Genomic DNA, 13479 nt, shown 5'->3' with positions numbered 1-13479 from the left:
TTAGATAACAAATTCATTCAATAAACTCTAAGCATGTTTGAGAACATGAATGAGTCCTTAGTGAGTGTCTTAGTGTTGGGGTTTGAATGTGAACAGACCCTGATTCTCTTACAGTTCTGGTTGGGAGCCGTGTTGGTGACATGTCTACAGTGGAGTGGTTCTCAGTGCAGTGAACAGCCACCTGAACTGTAGGTCATGCCATGAACCTAAATGACACCAACATCACAATGCAGAAAATGGGAAGCATGAAGATCATATCTAGAATCCCCAAAGTTAAAATCAGGAATCCATACTTTTGGAAAAGTGATCTCAAATATGTTTTTCAAAGTTCTAGGAATCAGGCCTAAGGTTCATCCTTTATTCCTTTAAAGAGGGGCTGGAAAGATAGCACAATGGTTAAAAGTGCTCCCCACAGCAGGAGATCCCAGCTGGATCAAGAACAGAAAGGGAGAACAAGGAATAACAGACCATGATAAATGAAGACCACATGAGAACAGGAAGAAGCAAAGAGCTAGAGAGGTCTCCAGAAATCCACAATGATACATCCTCTGTAGACTGCTGGCAATGATTGAGAGAAAGCCTGATCTGACCTAGTCTGGTGATCAGATGGCCAAACACCCTAACAGTCATGCTGGAACTCTCATCCAATAACTGATGGAAGTGGATGCAGAGATCCTCAGCCAAGCCCCAGGTGGAGCTCCAGGAGTCCAATTGTCGAGAAAGAGGAGGGACTGTAAGAGCGTGAATTGTTGAGACCAAGATTGGAAAAGCACAGGGACAAATAGCCAAACAAATGGAAGCACATGAACTATGAACCAAAAGTTGTGGAGCCCCCAACTGGATCAGGCCCTCTGGATAAGTGAGACAATTGAATAGCTTGAACTATTTGGGAGGCACCCAGGCAGTGGGACCTGGACCTGTCCTTAGTGCATGAGCTGGCTGTTTGGAACCTGGGGTTTATGCAGGGACACTTTGCTCAGCCTGGAAGGAGGGGACTGGACCTGCCTGTGCTGAATCCACCAGGTTGAATTGAATCCCCAGGGGAGTCTTGGCCCTGGATGGGAATGGAGGGGAGGGGCTGGGGGGAAGGTGGAGGCATGGCTGGGAGGGGGGAGGACAGGGGAATCCATGGCTGACGTATAAAATTAAAACACAAATATAATAAAAATTCAGTATCATCTTGGTCACAACTAAGACATACCAATAAAATGGAAAAAAAAGTGTTCCCTGCTCCTCAGAGGGCCAGAGTTCAAACCCCAGCACATACACTGTATGGCTCAAAACTGCCTGTAACTCCAGCTCTAGGGTATCTGATGTGCTCTCCAGGCTTCCACAGACACCTACATGCAAGCACACACAGATTCACATATATACACACAAATAATAAACCCCCAAAACTTAAGATTTTACATGTTGACTGTTAGTCACTACTACATTGGCTGTAAATCACAATAAAGTCAGTCCTATTTAAACAATTTAAATTTTAATCTAAACCAGTCGTTCTCAACTTGTGTGTCACAACTGATATCCTGCTTATCAGATATTTACATTATGATTCATAACAGTAGCAAAATTGCAGCTATAAAGTAGCAATGAAATTTTTTGGTTGGGGGGGGTCACCACAACATTGAACTGTATTAAAGAGTTGAGGCATTAGGAAAGTTGAGAACCACTGAATAGTTAGATTATTTTTTCCTTGTAAGAAAATGTTTATTATATGGATATGTGTGTGCCAGGTGTGTGTATGTGTACCATGTGTGCACAGAAGCCCTTGGAGGTTAAGAGGCCATCAGATCCCTGGAACTGTAGTTACATGTGATTATGAGCTGCCATGTGGGCGGTAGGAATGGACCTGGGTCCTCTGCAAGAGCAATGAGCACTCTTCATTTCTGAGCCATCTCTCAAGTCCATAAATTATTTTTTTCAAAAACTAGAAAAATATTCTTACCAATTCAGTTGAGCTCTCCTAATAGAAATAATTGGCTTTTCCCACCCTAATATTGAAGTCAGCTTCAATTTGACTCTGGTACACTTAATGCAATGTAGTTTTTTTTCCTTAACCTAATGGGATTCCTAGTCTTTAATTTTAAATTATTTGTGTGTGTGCACATGAGTGAAGTTGCCTGTGAGGCCACCAGAGGGCACTAGATCCCCTGGATCTCGATTTCAAGGCACCTGTGAGGGTCTGGTGTGGATGTGGGCAAACTCCCATCCTCTGTAAGAGCCATGGTGTTCTCAACTGCTGAGCTGCCTCGGTAACCCAACCTGTTTTGAGTTCTGACTAGAAAAGTGTTGACCCTTTGTTCCTCATAACTATAGATTTAAAGCTCAGACAAGCATACACCTTTCTCTGCTGACCCCCTTTAATACCAATAAATTCATCACCACAGTTGTTTGAAAGTGACAATAAATTGATGTTTTATTATCAAAACCTTACTTGCAATTCAGTTTTGGAAACCAGGTACAGATATGTCTGCTCTAGACGCAAGTTTTTTAAAAATCAATTTGCTCTGAGTTTTGTGATATGAACCACCTGGAAATTCAAAAGGATAGTATTCCAATCTTCATTCCATTCCTGTGATAAAACACTGACCAAAAGCAACATGGGGAGGGAAGTGTTTATTTGGCTTACAGGTCCATCATCATGGAAAACTGAGGCAGAAACTGAAATAGAGATGGGGGAAATGATGCTTACTGGCTTGCTCCCTGTGGCTTGCTCAGATTGCCAGATTGCTTTTTTTCATACAGCCCAGAGCTACTTCCCCAAGGATGGCACTGCCTTGAGTGAGCTGGGCCCTCCTACAGGCCAATCTGATGAAGGCGTTTTCTCCATCAGATTTCCTGGTCCCAGATGACTAACTTGCATCCAGATGACAAAAAAAAAAGGCACAGATAGATTTGTTTTTTAAGTTTAGTAGCTAACACTCAGAGTCCTTAAAATATTTACAGTCTTTTAACCAGACAGCCAGGCATTGGTGGTACACACCTTTAATCCCAGCACTCAGGAGGCAGAGGCAGGCAGGTCTCTGAGTTCAAGGCCAGCCTGTCTACAGAACTAGTTCCAGCGCAGCCAGGACTACACTAAGAAACCCTGTCTGGGTAGGGGGTGTGTGGGGAGTGAGGGGGGGTAGACATCGATCAATAGCATTTCAACCAAGGGAAGAGATCAGGATCCAGCCTCAACATCTTCTCCTGATAGACTCTGTCAAAGGCTTTACTTTGAGCCACAGTGAAGAGATTCTTCCAGTCACCACAGATGCCTGTCAATGAAACACTGAAGGAAAAACACCAGGAAAATGAGCCCAAATCCCACTTGCACAGCCAAACTTGTCACAGTCCCACCTTAACTATCCAGTTAGCATTTTCTCTCAAGACCAAAATGAGTCATCCTACATTTTCTGCTTTGTACTAACTGCCAACTGTCAAAACTACATTAGCACAAAAGGGACAGAGTTTGCGATGATTTGAGGCTGGTGGCTGTGAGCGCCTGAAATGTCAGGTGGAAAAATCCTAGTCTTGAAACTCTGAAGGAAAAACTGAGGAAGTTCTCATACCTGCACTTCAGTCCTGCCCCCCATGTGGAAAAAAATAACAACAATGTGATAGAGCAACAGGTTACAAAGTGGACACCAAAAGTTCATGTCCTTCAACTATTTTTACAACAAAGTTTGTATTGCAGTCAAGGGGATATTGTTACGGTTAAGTTGTACAATGCTATGATCAGAAAAATCTCCACTAGGGAAATGGATGTCTTCTACATCACTTTTCTCCATGTGGGATTTATTTGTAATCCGTTTCCACTGAAATACATAAATAGTCCAGTACCACAAACATCTCCCAATACTACTACTTTTTTAGTCATCTATGAACCATCAAGTCCCACCACCTTGGATCCCGGAACATCAGCAACATATTCTCTGCCTCTACAATTATTTTCTATTTTATGAATGTTACATAAATATCTTGTGTGTACATTTATGTTGTTGACTTTTGTCGCTCAGCATAAGGCCACTGGAATCCATCCAAGTTGCTGCATGTGTGAATAGACTCTATTACTGAAGAATGGCGTTGTATCTGTCATGTAGACACATGGATGTGTGCATGGGATATCTGTTGTAAATCCTCTGAATTGGACAGTCCTGTTCCTGTGACTACACCTCTGGTTTCTTACAGACTTGGACCATGTCACTGGGGCTGAGGGTCTAAGTGTATAGACAGGACTTGTCATTGCACAGGCAGAGCCAGGAGGCCACAGGCACCTCTCACTCCTTCTCTGCTTAACTGTGGTTCTAAGGATTCTCAGGAATGGATTTGTGGGCAGCCACTCTTCTGGAAGAATATGATGGAATATGACACTAACTTCCAAGCACGTCTGTTTCCATGCCTCATGCTTCATGCACACATCAGAAACCTACCATTTCTACAGTACAACCTGGACACTCTATCTTGTCTCACCCTTCCTCAGCTATGGTATATTGGAGACGGTGCCATCTTTGGGATTTCTTAACATTATACTATTGGACATCCTTATTGGTGAAATTATTAAGGCCACTCCACGTAGTTAAAAGGGAGGTTTATTTTGTGGCGTAACTTACAAATGAAGGGATAGGTAGGTTGTAGGGTCTGGCAAAGGTATGGCGCAGTCTGGCAGTGTTCTCTGGAGAATGCTGCTCCATCTACCTCCAGCATCCAGGATCCAAGCACCAAGAGATCCCTCTCATTTGGATCCTGGGTCTTCAGCATCCTCTCTCAGCCCCACCTTGTAGGCATGACCATTACCAAAGCCTCAATGGGGGTTGGAACTTCCAGGCCAAGGCTGGAATGGCTACCCACTACATCTCCCCCTTTTGTCTAAATAGGAAGGTTCTAACCTAATATAAGAATATATACAAAGAAATGGTTATCAAATAATGTCCAGGAGTAATGAGGTATAATGACCTAGATAAGATGGAACTACAACCAATGAGAACAATATAAAGCAAAAAACACATACTAAAATCCAGGGAAGTCTAGAGCGTGGGTAGGTGGCATGTTACAAAAATCATTCCAAAAGGTGTCCTATCCTAAAGAACCAGAGTCTAATACTTAATATATTCTATCTAAGACAATATATATATAAGTTGTAACTATAACTGCTAGTTTTCAACCTCATCAAAGACCTGAGAAGGAATATAATATTACCTGAGAAATGGGAGAAGGACACAAGCAACTTTCGGGAGTCTTGCAAGAGTAGACAGAGACAGCTGGCACCCTGGAAGTCACCAAATGTTTCTTAGCATCGTTGATGAATTCAAATTGGCTGCAGGCCTAGAGTATCTGACAGACCTGTTGCTAGAGTTTTCCTGCCTGGCCCACAGTCAGGACAAATCTCTCTTACCCGCCAGTCCCACAGCAGCTCAGACCCAACCAAGTAAGCACACAGAGACTTATATTGCTTACAAACTGTATGGCCATGGCAGACTTCTTGTTATCTGCTTCTTCTATCTTAAATTAACCCATTTCTATTAATCTATAAGTCGCCACATGGCTTGTGGCTTACCAGTACCTTACATCTTCCTTGTCATGGTGGCGGCTGGCAGTATCTCTCTACCCAGCCTTAAACAGCAATATAAAAATAGTTTAGGGCTGGGGATTTAGCTTAGTGGTAGAGCGCTTGCCTAGCAAGTGCAAGGCCCTGGGTTTGGTCCTCAGCTCAAAAAAAAGTTTATATTTGTATCAACATATAAGAATTCATAACAGTGGAAATTACCGTGCAAATTATCTAAGGCTGCTATTTTACTAAATTTGTTTACTAATGTATACAGTAGTCTACCATAATATCTTATACCTATCCATTCCATTTCTTCTTTGAGACATATTTTCTTTCCTTAAGGAGAACACTGAGTTTAATAGTTTCTTCCACCTCCAACCCTATAATCATCATCCATAACCCTGAGAAATATGAAACCTTGTGGAGAAGGGGCGTCGTTTTCTTAGAATTGCTTCCTGCTGTTTAGGGGGCGATGGTATCTCTGTTGGGTACTGTAAGAAAGCTCAGATAGTTAAATCCCAGTTAGACTAACTAGATTCCACAGCAAGTCTCAGAGTAATGGGTAAGATTGTCTGAAATTCTGGCAAGAAGTATAGTTTAATGATGATTACCATGGCATCATTCTGAATTGGGTGTGATTGTTGTTGTTGGGGCCCCATCTTCCTTCTGGAGGCTTCAGAGATTGCTATTGGAATAACTTATTTTTTATCAGAATGGAAGGTTTGGATTTAAAGATGACATGACATGAAAGAAAGGATTCCAAGAAATCAAGAGTAAGCATGGAGAGAATTAGAATCTTGAAGACAATGATCCCTTATTATTGGTTTCCTTCTGTCTCACATCAGAGGGCTCTTCTGATATGGGACTGAAGAATCTCTCAACATTTTCTTTTACCAATATGCTTGGGTTTAGAGAAGGAGTGAGTCAATTCCATCTCCAAAGCCAGCTTGGTTCGTGCCCCATGTTGGGCACCAGGTATTGGTGAAATTATTAACTCCGTGTAGTTAAAAGGGAGGTTTATTTTGTGGGGTAACTTACAAATGAAGGGATAGGTAGGTTGTAGCATCTGGCAAAGATATGGCGCAGTCCGGCAGTGTTCTCTGAAGAACTCTGCTCCGTCTACCTCCAGCATCCAGGGTCCCGGAACCAAGAGAAGCATGTGTCTTTAATAAGACATGGCTAAGACTTATCAACCATACATACCATGACATTCACTATTCTAGATATTTATTACTTTTATTGTGTTAGTTGACTGTTTTTACAGTTTCTGGAGAACAGTGAGTAAAAGGATGGGCTAGAATGTGCTGAGGTTATGCAGACAATGAAAGGCTGGGTTTTATACACGTTCCCTGTTTTGGTTTGATTTTTCTATTGCTGTGATAAAATACTGACCAATAACAACCTGGGGGAGGATTGGCTTATCCAGCTTCTGTGTTTTGAGCATCATGGAGGGAAGCCAGACAGGAGCTTGAGGCAGGAAGTAAAGCAGAGCCCACAGAGGAATGCTGCTCACTGACTTGCTCCTCTGGCTTGCTCAGCTACCTTTCCTATACATCCCAAGCCCACCTGCCTATGGATATAGTACCCAGAGTGGCGAGGCTCCCCTACATTAATCATAAATTGACAAAATCCCCCCCACAGACATCCAGTAGTGGCATTTTCTTCATGGATAGCCTCTCTCACAAGTGTATCAAGTTGACATCGATGTTAGCTATGACAGTCTCCCACTCATTTACTTGATTGTTTACTCTTAGGGAAATACAAAGGAAAGGGACAAAGGCAGATATGGGGGATGTAGGAAGCACAGTAAAAGAGAATTACCCTCTGTAGCGCCTCATAGGACATTAGTAGGAAGTTCTCTGTGTCTCTCCTGGTTATCCATCCAAGTGTGTGATCAAACCAGGACCCAAAAGACACTATGGAGATAGGGGAGGAAAAGGAAATTATTACTAAACTTTGCACCTCACGAATATTTATTCTTATTCCTGATTGGAGGATGGCATTTACCTTGTGGAAGGTAAAAGATATTAGGTTTCTACCTCTAGAGGTCTACAACACAATTATGACATTGAGAAAGCTCATGTGTTCTTTTAGAAGAAAAAAATATATATGCTTATTACCTACATATTTAAAAGGATTTTTTAAACCTTATTTCATGTGTATGAATGTTTGCTGATATGTATGTGTGTGCACCACATGGGTGCAGTGTTCTCAGAGACCAGAAGAGGGCATAGCATCTGTTGGAACTGGAATAACAGATGGTTTTAAGCCATCATGTGGGTGCAGACAACTGAATCTGGGTCCTCTGAAAAAGCAGAAAGAGTACTTAACCACTGAACCACATCTCCAGTCCTGCCTCTGTGAACCTCTAACTAGAAAGTATATAAAAAGAGCAAGTTAAAATTCAAATACATGCAAGAACTATTTTATGAAGCAATCATAGATGTATTAAATAATACTTCATTGTGAGTAAAATACCAAGAACTGATTAAATGACTTAGTGGGTAAAGGCACTTGACCCACAGCCTGATGATATGAGTTTTATCCCTGAAACCCACATGGTTGAAGCAGAAAACTGACTCATATAAGTTGTCCTCAGACATCCACACATGCACAATGGCATGTGTGAAACCCCATACACATACACACTAAATTAATGAATATAATATCTGAAAACATACAATTGAAATATAAAAATAAAGGATAGATAATCATTCATACCTATATAGTATATCATACAAGAATTGATTTTTCTAAGTGAAAAAATACATTAATACATTAAATGAAAATAAGATTGCACCTGCTTGCCCATAAAATTCTTGACATCACACTGAGTAAAATTTTAAAACATTAGTTTTTGTTATTTTTAGTTACATGCATATGTATATCTGGGTGGGGGTATTGTATTCATGAATGCAGTGTCTGGGGATGCCAGAAGAGGGCGCTAGACCCCTAGATATGGAGTCACAAGCCCTTGGGAGAAACCTGGCATGGATGCTGGAAACCAAACTTGGACATCTGCAAGAATAGTACACACTCTTAACAGCTAAACCATCCTTCCTGTCCCACACTGAGTAAATTTTAAACAATTGTGACCCACAGATTTGGCTTTTAAACATGGAACACAGATCTCTGGTCTTGCCTTGGGCAAGCTTGTACAGCCACTTTGGAAATCAATATGGCGCTTCCTTAGAAAATTGGGAATCCGTCTCCCCCAAGACCCAGCTGTAGCACTCTTGGACATATACCCAAGGAATGCTCAATCAAACCACAAGAGCATTTGCTCAGCTATGTTCATATCAACATTGTTTGTAATAGCCAGAACCTGGAAACAACCTAGATGCCCTTCAACTGAAGAATAGATAAAGAAAATATGGTACATATACACAATGGAGTACTACTCAGCAGAGAAAAACAATGACATCATGAGGATTACAGGCAAATGGATGGATCTAGAAAAAATCATCCTGAGTGAGGTAACCCAGACTCAGAAGGACAAACATGGTATGTACTCATTCATAGTAGGATACTAGATGTAAAACAAAGATGACTAGACTGCTACACAACTCCAGGTAGGCTACCTAGAAAACAGGACCCTAGGAAAGACCCAGGGATCACCTAATGACAGAGAAATGCATGAGATCTACATGAACAACCTGGACGACAGTGGAAGTAATGAAGGGCAAGGTTTGAGGGAAAGAAATCTTAGGGGATCAGGAGATCCCAGCTGGATCAAGAACAGAAAGGGAGAACGAGGAATAACAGACCATGATAAATGAAGACCACATGAGAACAGGAATAGGCAGAGTGCTCGAGAGGTCCCCAGAAATCCACAATGATACATCCTCTGTAGACTGCTGGCAATGGTTGATTTCAAAATACAAAATTGGTAGTCCAGATTCCACTCACCATCACTTTGGATAAATGCACAAAGATGCTCATCAAAAGTCTGTTGATTCTTCAAAAGGTGAAAATGTTTTCTTATATGATAGTGAGATGTAGCAACATCTCTTGGACTCCTGATGACATAGATAATCTAAAAGAGAGAGAGAAAGTTTATTAGAAATGTGTGTCTTCATTCTAGCACTGCATATTTCCACACATCCTGAACCAAACTCTCTTTTTTTTTTTTTTTTTTTTTGGTTTTTCAAGACAGGGTTTCTCTGTGTAGCTTTGTGCCTTTTCCTGGAACTTACTTGGTAGCCTAGGCTGGCCTCGAATTCACAGAGATCCACCTGGCTCTGCCTCCCAAGTGCTGGGATTAAAGGCGTGCACCACCACTGCCCAGCTTGACCCAAACTCTTAAGTCTTTACACAAAGCCACAACACACATGTGGAGGTCAAAAGATGAGCTGCAACTTTTCCCTACATCCAGGACTCTCTCAATGTGAGGTTGCCTTCTCTTCCACCATTTCCTTAACTCTGAGATAAAGGATGCCAAGTTGACCTTCCATCTGAGAAAGTTTACATAGCTGCCACTGACATGCATGATTCGCTATTGTAAGAATAGTTGAGGGGCTGCAGAAATGTCTCAGTGGTTAAAGCAGTGTTTCTCAACCTGGGGTCCCCTAACACCATTAAAGAACACAGATATTTATACCATGATTCACAACAGTAGCAAAATTATAATTTGAAGTAGCAATGAAACTAATCTAGTGGCTGGGGATCACCACAACATAGGAACTGTATTAAAGGGTCTCAGCACTGGGAAGGTTGAGAACCACTGGCTTCAAATGTTTGCTGCATAAAAAAATGAAGATTGGAGTTTGGATCCTCAGAAACCCACATGTAATGGCTATACTCGGTTGTCAACTTTACTATATCTGGAATGAAGTACAATCCAGAAATGGAGGGCACACCTGTGATCTGGATCTTGAGTCAGGAAGACAACCTGCCTTTGATCTGGATTTTGAGGTAGGAAGACACATACTGCTGCCATGAGGACCAGCTTTCAGCAGGTCAGAGCTTGAAGGGAATCCATAGAGTCCTCATACTAAGGTGTTTTTATCTGAGGGAGTAAGGAAAAGACACACACACTCTCTTGATGGTTTTCTTCTGACTTTTTCTTTATTCTTCTGTATTCTTCCTCTACATCTTTCTTGGTGTTCTCCTTCTCTCATTCTTGATGATTTCCTTCTAACTCACTTTATTTTTTTTAATCTTACAGCTTATATACCCCACCAAAATATTTCAAGCAGTATAAAAATCACAATGGCTACATACTATTTTTCAAATGAATGATTACAATGAATACAGGCTTTTAAAAAATGTTTCCATTTCCCCTACATGATTCAGTGGTTTACTTATACAGGTGAAAAACAAGTTGTTCCAAGAACCCACATATATTATCCAAGCAACTTGTTATAAATTAAGACAGTGTAAGCAAAAGTATTTTTCAAGCCAGTTCTTCCACTGGCAGGCTGCTTATTGCAGTTACAAAGAAAGGGTCAACCATTTTATTACTTATCTCAAAAGATAATCTTAGAAGAATCACAAATTTAAACTTTTATATATGAGAAAGAATCAGTCAGCTCTATTTTAAATCCTCAGAGTGCATACCCATTCATTAACAATTCTTTATATCAGGAATCAGAGGGCAGATATTGGGACAAGGATTTAAACATTGCCTTTGGTCACCAAACCATCCAAGCAAGAAAGACACATCAGCTAACAATAATTGGGCTGCTTTGTTCTTGTTCCCTGACCTTAAACAGTTCCTCACTCAACTATGTACCTTTCTAAAACTCCAGATTGTCTTCTTGGGTTTTCACCCCAAAGCTATTAACAAAAACATCTTAGTCTAACTTTAAATTATGTTCAAAGCTTTGTTTCAACTGTGATGCACTTGGAAACCTGTGAACACATCTCCCAACATTAAGATTAAAGGAATTTAAACTAGCTGGGCTACTAGGACTCAGTTGTTTTTCTTAACCATTAACCTAAGCCACGGCCTATTTGGCTCCTCAAAAGAAACTCACATGGTCTAGCTGTGTGACACTTTCTTATTTCATTTTTTATCTTCTGCATCCTACAGAGGCAGTGTTTTATCCTACCTTTACCTATTTTAATTTTTCCACTAAAATAACCTCTACCATAATGCCTTACTATATTTATTTAAAACCCTCAATCATCAAAATCCTATTTAAACTAACACTATTATTGTATAAAATCATTGCTTCAGTTAAAAAGTATAGCTTAGGAGGAAGTCATCTTCATAATAATCCACAGGTAAAAATTGCCACTAAAACAGGACATTTCCAAGAGATGATCATACTGTATTAAGGGCAGTGGGGATCTCTCCACACCCATTCACACCATTCCAGATACCAGAGAAAAATGGCAGTGACAGACATGTAAAGACACAACAGTACCAAGAAACATTCTGGGCCAAGGCTCTTGGGGCCTTGCCTATCCAAGATTCATCCATCAGTGCCTCACATGCTGGTGGGCCAATCCCCTCAAGTCAATTGCCATCTGCTGCTCCTCTGGCACAACCACCAATAGACACACCTTTAATCTGGGCCACACCTCTGCCAGAAGCCTATATGAGGACAATGGAAGAGGGAAAACTTGCTTCTTTGCTTGCCTGCTCTCACCTCACCAGCACATCCATTCCTTCACTGGATTCCAACATATACAAAAGACCATCTGAGACACCCAGCCTCATGGGACTGAGCAGCTATTAGATTCTTGGACTTCATCACTAGACAATGTTAGATTAGCAAGACTACAGCCTGGAAGTCATTTCAATAAATTCCCTTTATATATATGGAGAGAGATTCATTCCAAAAGTTCTATGACTATAGAAAACCCTAACTAATATACCATGTAAATGCCAGGCAAGTGAGAAGCTTGCCTGTAATTCCACCCTTAGAAGGTGGAGACAGGAGATCTCCAGAGCATGCTGGTTACCAAGACAAATCATGCCAGTGAACTGTGTTTGATTGAGAGACCCTGCCTCAAGAAGAATGAGGTGGGAACTGGTGCAGTTGTTCACTGGGTAGAGGCACTTGCCACCAAACCTGATGAGCTAGGCTAAATTTCTAGGACCCACATAGTGAAAAGTGAGCCATGCACCCACACCCACAGACAGAGAGAACAAAGATTTCAAATGAATAAGGTAGAGGAGTGATTGAAAATGATTCTAGACATCAACCTTGGGCCTACACACACACCCATCCACAAGTGCCTGTGCACCCCCACACTCCCATGCCCAAACACATGCACACCACTTATACACACATGGCAAAGGAAAAGGAAAAGGAGTTGAAAGCTGACTTCTAAGTTAACAAGCATTCGTAACATTAATCATTAATTAACCAGTTAATGAAGCACTGTGAATTCAGCTATGTTTCCAAACATGCGACTATTAGAAAGATTGGCACACAGGCCATGGATTTGGACACACCCCTGAGTGTGCCAGTTTATGAAAGAGAGTACTCCTAAGAGTTCATCACAAATAGAAGCAGATTCAGAGCTCCACAGCCAAACACCAGGCTGAGCTCCAGGAATCCAGTCAAAGAGAGGAAAGAGGGATTCTATGAGCAAGGTCATCAAGATCATGATGGAGAAACCTACAGAGACAACCAAACCAAACTAGTGGGGGCTCATGAGCTTTAGACCAACAGCTGTGGAGCCTCCATGGGACTGGACTAGGCCCTCTGCATAGCAAGACAGTTGTGTAGCTTGGTCTGCTTAGGGGCCCCCTGGCAGTAGGATCAGAATCCATCTCTGGTGCATGAGCAGGTTTTTTGGAACCCTGCTCCTATGGTGGGGCAGCCTTGAGGCAGGGGGAGGGATTTGGACCTGCCTCAACTGAATGTACCCCCCCAAGGGAGGCCTTACCTTCTTGTAGGAGGGAATGGGAGGTGGGCTGGGAGGGGGAGGCTGGAGGGACAGGAGGAGGGAAGAGGGGGATCTTTGATTGGTATGTAAAATGAATTAAAATT

This window comes from Onychomys torridus, chromosome 1, assembly GCF_903995425.1.
Source record: "Onychomys torridus chromosome 1, mOncTor1.1, whole genome shotgun sequence".
Classification (NCBI taxonomy): domain Eukaryota; kingdom Metazoa; phylum Chordata; class Mammalia; order Rodentia; family Cricetidae; genus Onychomys; species Onychomys torridus.
This window is presented reverse-complemented; position numbering follows the sequence as displayed.